We start from the raw sequence: 6,840 nt of genomic DNA on the forward strand, positions 1-6,840 counted from the left end.
GTTCCTGGTTCGTTGCAAATTCCGCATGGTGTCCCTGGCCTCTATTATTCCATCCCTAGACCCGGGGGATTGGTTTACGGCTCTGGACCTCCAGGATGCGTATTTTCACATCCACATTTTTGAGGGTCACAGGCGCTTCCTCCGTTTCCTGGTGGGTCAGGACCACTACCAGTTTACGGTCCTCCCCTTTGGTCTTTCTACTGCCCCTAGGGTCTTTACAAAGTGTGTGGTGGTGGTGGCGGCCCACCTCAGGAGGAAAGGGCTGCAGATCTTCCCCTACTCGACGACTGGCTGCTCAAGGGCAAGTCTCGGTCTCAGGTGCAGGAGCAGATGAACTTCCTGCTAAACACCTGCGCAGCTCTAGGCCTAGTGGTAAACGAGGAGAAATCCACGTTAGCCCCAGTTCAGGGCATAAACTTCATAGGAGCGCTGTTAGATTCCCGGGTGGCCACGGCCTCCCTCCCACGGGACAGATTTGAGATGCTCAAAGCTCTCATCGCCTCGGTCACGGCCTTTCCGGTAACTACGGCACGGGTGTGCCTTCAAATCCTAGGCCATATGGCAGCATGCACCTCTGTGGTGCGACATGCCAGGGGTAGGATGAGGCCCCTTCAGCTCTGGCTGGCCTCCCGTTACTCCCAGGCCAGGGACGGCCTGGACAAGGTCGTCATGGTGCCACCAATGGTGGTGGCAGACCTGCAATGGTGGTCCCTCCCGAGGAACATGCTTCAGGGTATTCCCTTCCGAGATCCCCCTCCCTCACTAGATCTAGTGTCGGATGCCTCAGACCTGAGATGGGGAGCCCACGTGGGGGGCTTCAGGACCCAAGGTATGTGGTCACCCGAGGAACTGACCCTGCACATAAATGTCAGGGAGCTCAGGGCCGTGCGCCTGGCGTGCGTGGCATTTCGCCAGCACATACAAGGGAGGGTGGTCAGAGTCCTCACGGACAACACGACCGCCATGTATTACGTCAACAAGCAGGGGGGCATGCGTTCCCGGGCCTTATTCCAGGAAGCCCAGCTCCTGTGGGAGTTCTGTATAGCCCACAACATCCTCCTGCGGGCCTTTTACCTGCCCGGCAAGAGCAACACGCTCGCGGACCGCCTGAGCAGGGTTTTCTCCCAACATCACGAGTGGTCCCTGCACAGGGAGGTGGCCAGGTGGATCTTCCTACAGTGGGGTACTCCCCAGGTAGACCTGTTCGCCACCGCCCAGAATCGCCTGTGTCCCTGGTTCTGTTCCAGGGCGGGAGAGGGAGACGGGGCGATATCGGATGCATTCCTGCTCCCATGGTCAGGGCCCCTGTTGTACGCCTTCCCGCCCTTCCCCCAATAGGCAGGGTCCTACAGAAGGTGAAGTCAGACGGGGCGAGGATTATCCTCATAGCCCTGGACTGGGCCCGTCAACATTGGTATGGGACCCTATTGCAACTCTTAGCGGCCCCCCTCGCAGGCTGCCGCTCCGCCCGGACCTCCTCTCCCAGGACGAAGGTTGTCTCCTCCACCCCAACCTGGCCCCGCTCCACTGGACAGCGTGGCTGCTCCGTGGTTGAATGAGGAGGAAGGGAGATGTTCTGAGGATGTGAGAAGTGTCCTGCTGGAGAGTAGGAAACCCTCCACACGTCGAACCTACCTGGCCAAATGGTATCGGTTCTCTATGTGGGCGAGGGATAGAGGTTCCTCTCCCTCTTCCGCATCTATCCAGCTCGTCCTCGATTACCTCCTGTCCCTTAGGACCCAGGGGCTGGCGCCCTCCTCGATCAGGGTGCACCTGGCGGCCATTTCGGCTTTCCACCCCCCGGTGCAGGGCCTTTCAGTGTTTTCACATCACGTAAAGCAACAGAGGGTCCTGTGGCACCTTTAAGACTAACAGAAGTATTGGGAGCATAAGCTTTCTTGGGTAAGAACCTCACTTCTTCAGAGTGAGTGAGGTTCTTGCCCACGAAAGCTTATGCTCCCAATACTTCTGTTAGTCTTAAAGGTGCCACGGGACCCTCTGTTGCTTTTTACAGATTCAGACTAACACGGCTACCCCTCTGATACTTCACATCACATGACGTCCCCGTTTCTAAAAGGGTTAGATCGGGCATTCCCTTACGCCAGACCCCCGGTTCCGCTCTGGGACCTGAACCTAGTGCTCTCCCACCTCACAGGGCCTCCTTTCGAGCCTTTAGCCACATGTTCGTGGTCCCATTTATCGTGGAAAGTGGCGTTCTTAGTGGCTATCACCTCAGCCCGCCGGGTCTCGGAGCTCAGGGCCCTGACCTCTGAACCACTGTATATGGTTTTCCATAAGGACAAGCCCTCACCCAGCTTTTTTGCCGAAGGTAGTCACGGCTTTTCACATGGATCACGATATTTTCCTCCCGATACTCTGCCCTAAGCACCATTCCTCTAATGAGGAACGCCACCTGCACATGTTAGACGTGCGCAGAGCGCTGGCCTTTTACTTAGACAGAACCAGGCCATTTAGGAAGTTCCCCCAGCTGTTTATTGCATTGGCCGAGCGCATGAGGGGGTGTCCGGTCTCCATCCAGCGGATTTCCCGCCTGGATCACCTCATGCATTCACACCTGTTACGACCTAGCAGGGGTTCCCCTGCCTCCTATAGTGAAGGCTCATTCGACGAGAGCTCAGGCCTCGTCAGCTGCCTATGTGGCTCACGTCCCTATTCAGGACATATGTAGGGCTGCTATGTGGTCCTCTGTCCACACCTTCTCCTCGCAGTATGCGATCGTCTCCCAGACGCGGGATGACGCAGGGTTTGGTAGGGCGGTGCTCTGCCCAGGTAACCCTTAAATCTTAAAACTTAAAACTCCTACCCACCTCCATTAGGTGTAGCTTGGAGTCACCTATAGTGGAATACACATGAGCAATCACTCGAAGAAGAAAGGACAGTTACCTGTTCTGTAACTGGCATTCTTCGAGATGTGTTGCTCAGGTGTATTCCACATCCCGCCCTCCTTCCCCTCTGTCGGAGTTGTCTGGCAAGAAGGAACTGAGGGTGGTGGGAGTACGCAGCCCCCTTTATGGCGCGATATAGAGGCGCCACTCCAGGGGTCGCAGCGGTGCTCCCCTTCTATGGATACTGCTAAAGGAAAAACTTCCGGCACCGGTGCACGTGGCGAGCATGCACACCTATAGTGGAATACACTTGAGCAACACATCTTGCCAGTTACGGAACAGGTAACTGTCCTTTTGGGGGGGACTTGCTAGTTCAGGTGAGCAAGGATGAGAAACAGTCGGGTTAAAATCCAGCAAGTGTTGGCACAGACAGAAACCAGTGGTGATAATTAACCACTGTTTGGTATCTGCGAAATGATTAGATGGGTCTCAGTGCATTCCCTAGTGCACAGGTGTCCACATCACAAAAACCACTGTTGTAGCTGTTACTAATTGCCAGTAAAGGCACTAGTGTCAGCAGAGAGAAGTCAAGGGTTAAAAGTTTCTCCCTTCAGGTCACAGCGAAAGCCCATGGGGAGTGGGGGCCATGTGAACAGCTTGCATGTCTGCTTCCTGTGCTGTATCTGCTTTGTGTATAGAGACTTTTACTAAAAGCAGCAGCTCTTACCTAGTGGGAATTTCATTATGTTACTAAAGAAAGCAATGCATAAGTTTTTAGGCCGGAAGGGACCATTCGGATCATCTAGTCTGACCTGCATATAATACCACAGGCCATAGAACTCCGTCCACCACTGCTGCATCAAACCTATAACTTCTGGTTGAACTCTAGATCATATATGTTAGAAAGAGACCTCTAATCTTGATTTCAAGATTCCAAGTGATGATGAATCTATCACATCCATTGTTAAACCATCCAAAGGTTAAATATCCCAACTTCTTGGGGAAAAAAGTCTTATTTCCAGTTAGGATTTTTCAACTTCCGCCTATTGGATCTCATTTATGCTTTTGTCAGAAGGCTCAAAGATCCCTGAAAAATCTTCTCCCCATGTAGATACTTCTAGACTGTGATCAAGTTGCCCCATAACCTTCTATTTGATGAGCTGAACAGATTGAAGTCTTTAAATCTCTTTCTGGGATTTTTTTTTTTTTTTTAGACCTTGAATCATTTTTGTTCCTCCTCTGAGCCCTCTCTAGTTTTTCAACATCTTTTTGAAGTGTGGACATGAAAAGTGGAAACATTATTTGAGTTGAGAGAGGCAATACCACCTCCCGACTTCTGCTGGATATGTACATGTTTTAAACATCCAAGGATTTTCCCTTTTAGCCACAGCATTGAATGGGGATCTCTACTTCAGTTGTTTGTCCAACGTGACTTCATAACTGGGATGGTAGGAGCTGGGTTTGTGTGGCGCATTGAGGGCGTGCTGCTGCGTGATTGGAAGGTTGGCTATGTGGTGCTTACATAACACTCTTTCACCTCAAACCTTTTCAGGATTCCTGTGGTTTTGTAATTTCCTATGGCATTTTTGTCCTTTGTCATTTTCTGTCTCTGGACTTCTCCTTGTGGCACAGTTCAGCAGACACACAGATACGAGTGTCTCTGATACAGGCTATGCAAGCTTAGTGTGTACAGCAGGGGGACCTAGCTCTCCACTCAGCCTGCCCTGCTGCTTTCCTGCTACCAACCAAAACACTATAGCACGTAACTTCAAACCGCTATTCCCCCTCCGCTTCCCCTTCATGCCACCTTCACAACATATTCTCTTCCTTCACTCTGGGCTCTGATTCAGAGTGGACTTTTGCTATTGATTTCCAAGCTGTCAAACCGTCCCTCCTCACTCTCATTTGTTTACTGCCTTTCTCACCGATCCCCTGACTGTCTGCCTCACTAACTCCTTTTCTTCTGCATTCAAGTGCATTCTGGTATCCCCTACCTAACACTCCCAAGACTCCACTTTCTTACAGCCATCAGTCCATCTTCTCTTCCTCCTCCCCACTTTGCCTCCTAAGTTCCTGCCTTCATTTCTCTGATTCTCTTCTTGATCCCTTGCAATCTGCCCCCCTTACTCTATTGACACATCTTTTTCCAAAGTCACCAACTGCCTTCTCTGGGCCAAGTCCATGGGTCCCTTGTCTGTTCCCAGGTCTTTCTGCTACTTATGATTATTGATCAATCCCTCCTCCCTAACAGCATCTACTTCTTGGTCTTTGGGACTCCATGCCATCCTGGTTCACCTATCTCTTCAACTGTACTCTCCTTTCTCTTCCCCTCTCCGCCTCTCACCTGGGGGATCTGTATGCACACTGTATTTAATTGCAACACATCTCCTGTGGAGAGCTTGTTTGCTCCAGGGACTCTGATTACTAATTCCTTTAAATTGCAGGGTATGAGGCCTTGGAGATATGGCAGCATAGGTATCTTTCATCATGGCTGGCGGGCTTAGTCCTTTGGCTAGTAGGTCTGGCTAAATTTTTTAAGACTTGCTTGTAAACTTTCATTTAAACACAAGCACAAATGCAAGAGGAGGGAGAAGCTTAGCTGAAGTTAACAAGCGTAGTACCCCTGCACTCTCACACTGTCACTTCTTTCCAGAGTATTGTTCCCCCAGTCTGTAGGTATGGCCTGCATTTTTTGTCCCTAGATTCATGACCTTGCATTTTGTTTGAATGGGTCTGTCTTACCAAGCAGTCGAGATCATTCTGTATGACTGCTCTGTTTTCATCATTATTTATTGCTTCAGCAGTCTATCACCTGTACTAGCAATGATTTTATATTTTCTTCCAGAGCATTGATAAAGATATTAGATAAATAGGCCCAAAACCAGATCCCTGGGGGACTGTATTGGATGCACCCCAATTTGAGGGCAATTCCCCATTAACAATTACGTTTTGAAGGTCTGTCAGCCAGTTTTGAATCCACTTATGTACATTGTGTTTATTTAGTATAGTTCTAATTTTTTAATCAGAATGTCCTTGTGGTACTATGTCCTAGTACATTATGTTAACACAGTTACCTTTACTAACTAGATTTGTGAGCTCAAGTATGGATGAAGACTTGAAAGTAAAGTTTGAAACTGAATAATGGATCAAAGGTGTGGCTTTTGTGTTGTGGAGAAGAGTAGGTGTTGAATACATGCACGTGCCAATGTGTCAGATTTTTTCAGAGATTTGCCTGGGGCTGCAGGAGAATAGATCATCTCTTTTTCTGCCTGCCAATCATGTGAGCATTTCTCGTATAACACTGATTTACATAAACAACGAGGAGTCCTTGTGGCACCTTAGAGATTAACACATTTGGGCATAAGCTTTTGAGGGCTAAAACCCAGTTCATCAGATGCATGGAGTGAAAAATACAGTAGGCACGCATATATATTACAGCACATGAAAAGATGGGAGTTGCCTTACCAAATGGGGGGTCAGTGCTAACAAGGCCAATCCAATCAGAGTGGATGTGGCCCATTTCCAACAGTTGGCAAGAAGGTGTGAGTATCAACAGAGGGAAAATTACTTTTTTGTAATTTACAAAATGCTTTTTCCCAAGTAGCTGAGTACTTTACAGAATTACAGATTATATCCAAGGATCCCCTTTCTGCCCTCCGAAATGCAGCCATCACAGTGGTACCACCACTAATAGTACACTGTATCTTAGGAAGAAGGGTATAATTAGCCAGTAGAGGCCTAGTCTGTCTGCTAGATCCATGGGTCTGAGGTAGAATGGCAGTAGGCCTTTTCATCTCTTTCCATTTATTCCCACAAAACTCTTGCAGATTAGTATTTATATGCCTGCCTGTTTGCCAAGTGGGTCAGGAAGAGCAGTCAGTGCAGTGCAGACTGGCCTCTCACAGGGTTGGGTGTTTGTTCAAAAAGGAAAGGTTAACCTCCTGTTAATAAGAAAACTGAAATCTGTCCATTGTTGTGGTGCATTTCCTATCAG

General features: G+C 49.3%; 1 protein-coding gene across 8 annotated transcripts in view; it reads left to right on the forward strand.

The window, feature by feature from the left end:
* Positions 1 to 6,840, forward strand: part of ADAT1 (adenosine deaminase tRNA specific 1) — a 66,416-nt gene that overhangs the window by 50,584 nt on the left and 8,992 nt on the right. The window contains exon 10 of one of the 8 annotated variants that reach the window (XR_002888217.3): positions 5,934 to 6,126. The exons of the other annotated variants lie outside the window; for them this stretch is intronic. The gene's annotated coding sequence lies outside the window, so the exon portion shown is untranslated. The remainder of the gene's footprint in view (positions 1 to 5,933; positions 6,127 to 6,840) is intronic. 8 annotated transcript variants of the gene reach the window in all.

Source organism: Chrysemys picta, chromosome 14, assembly GCF_011386835.1.
Source record: "Chrysemys picta bellii isolate R12L10 chromosome 14, ASM1138683v2, whole genome shotgun sequence".
Classification (NCBI taxonomy): domain Eukaryota; kingdom Metazoa; phylum Chordata; order Testudines; family Emydidae; genus Chrysemys; species Chrysemys picta.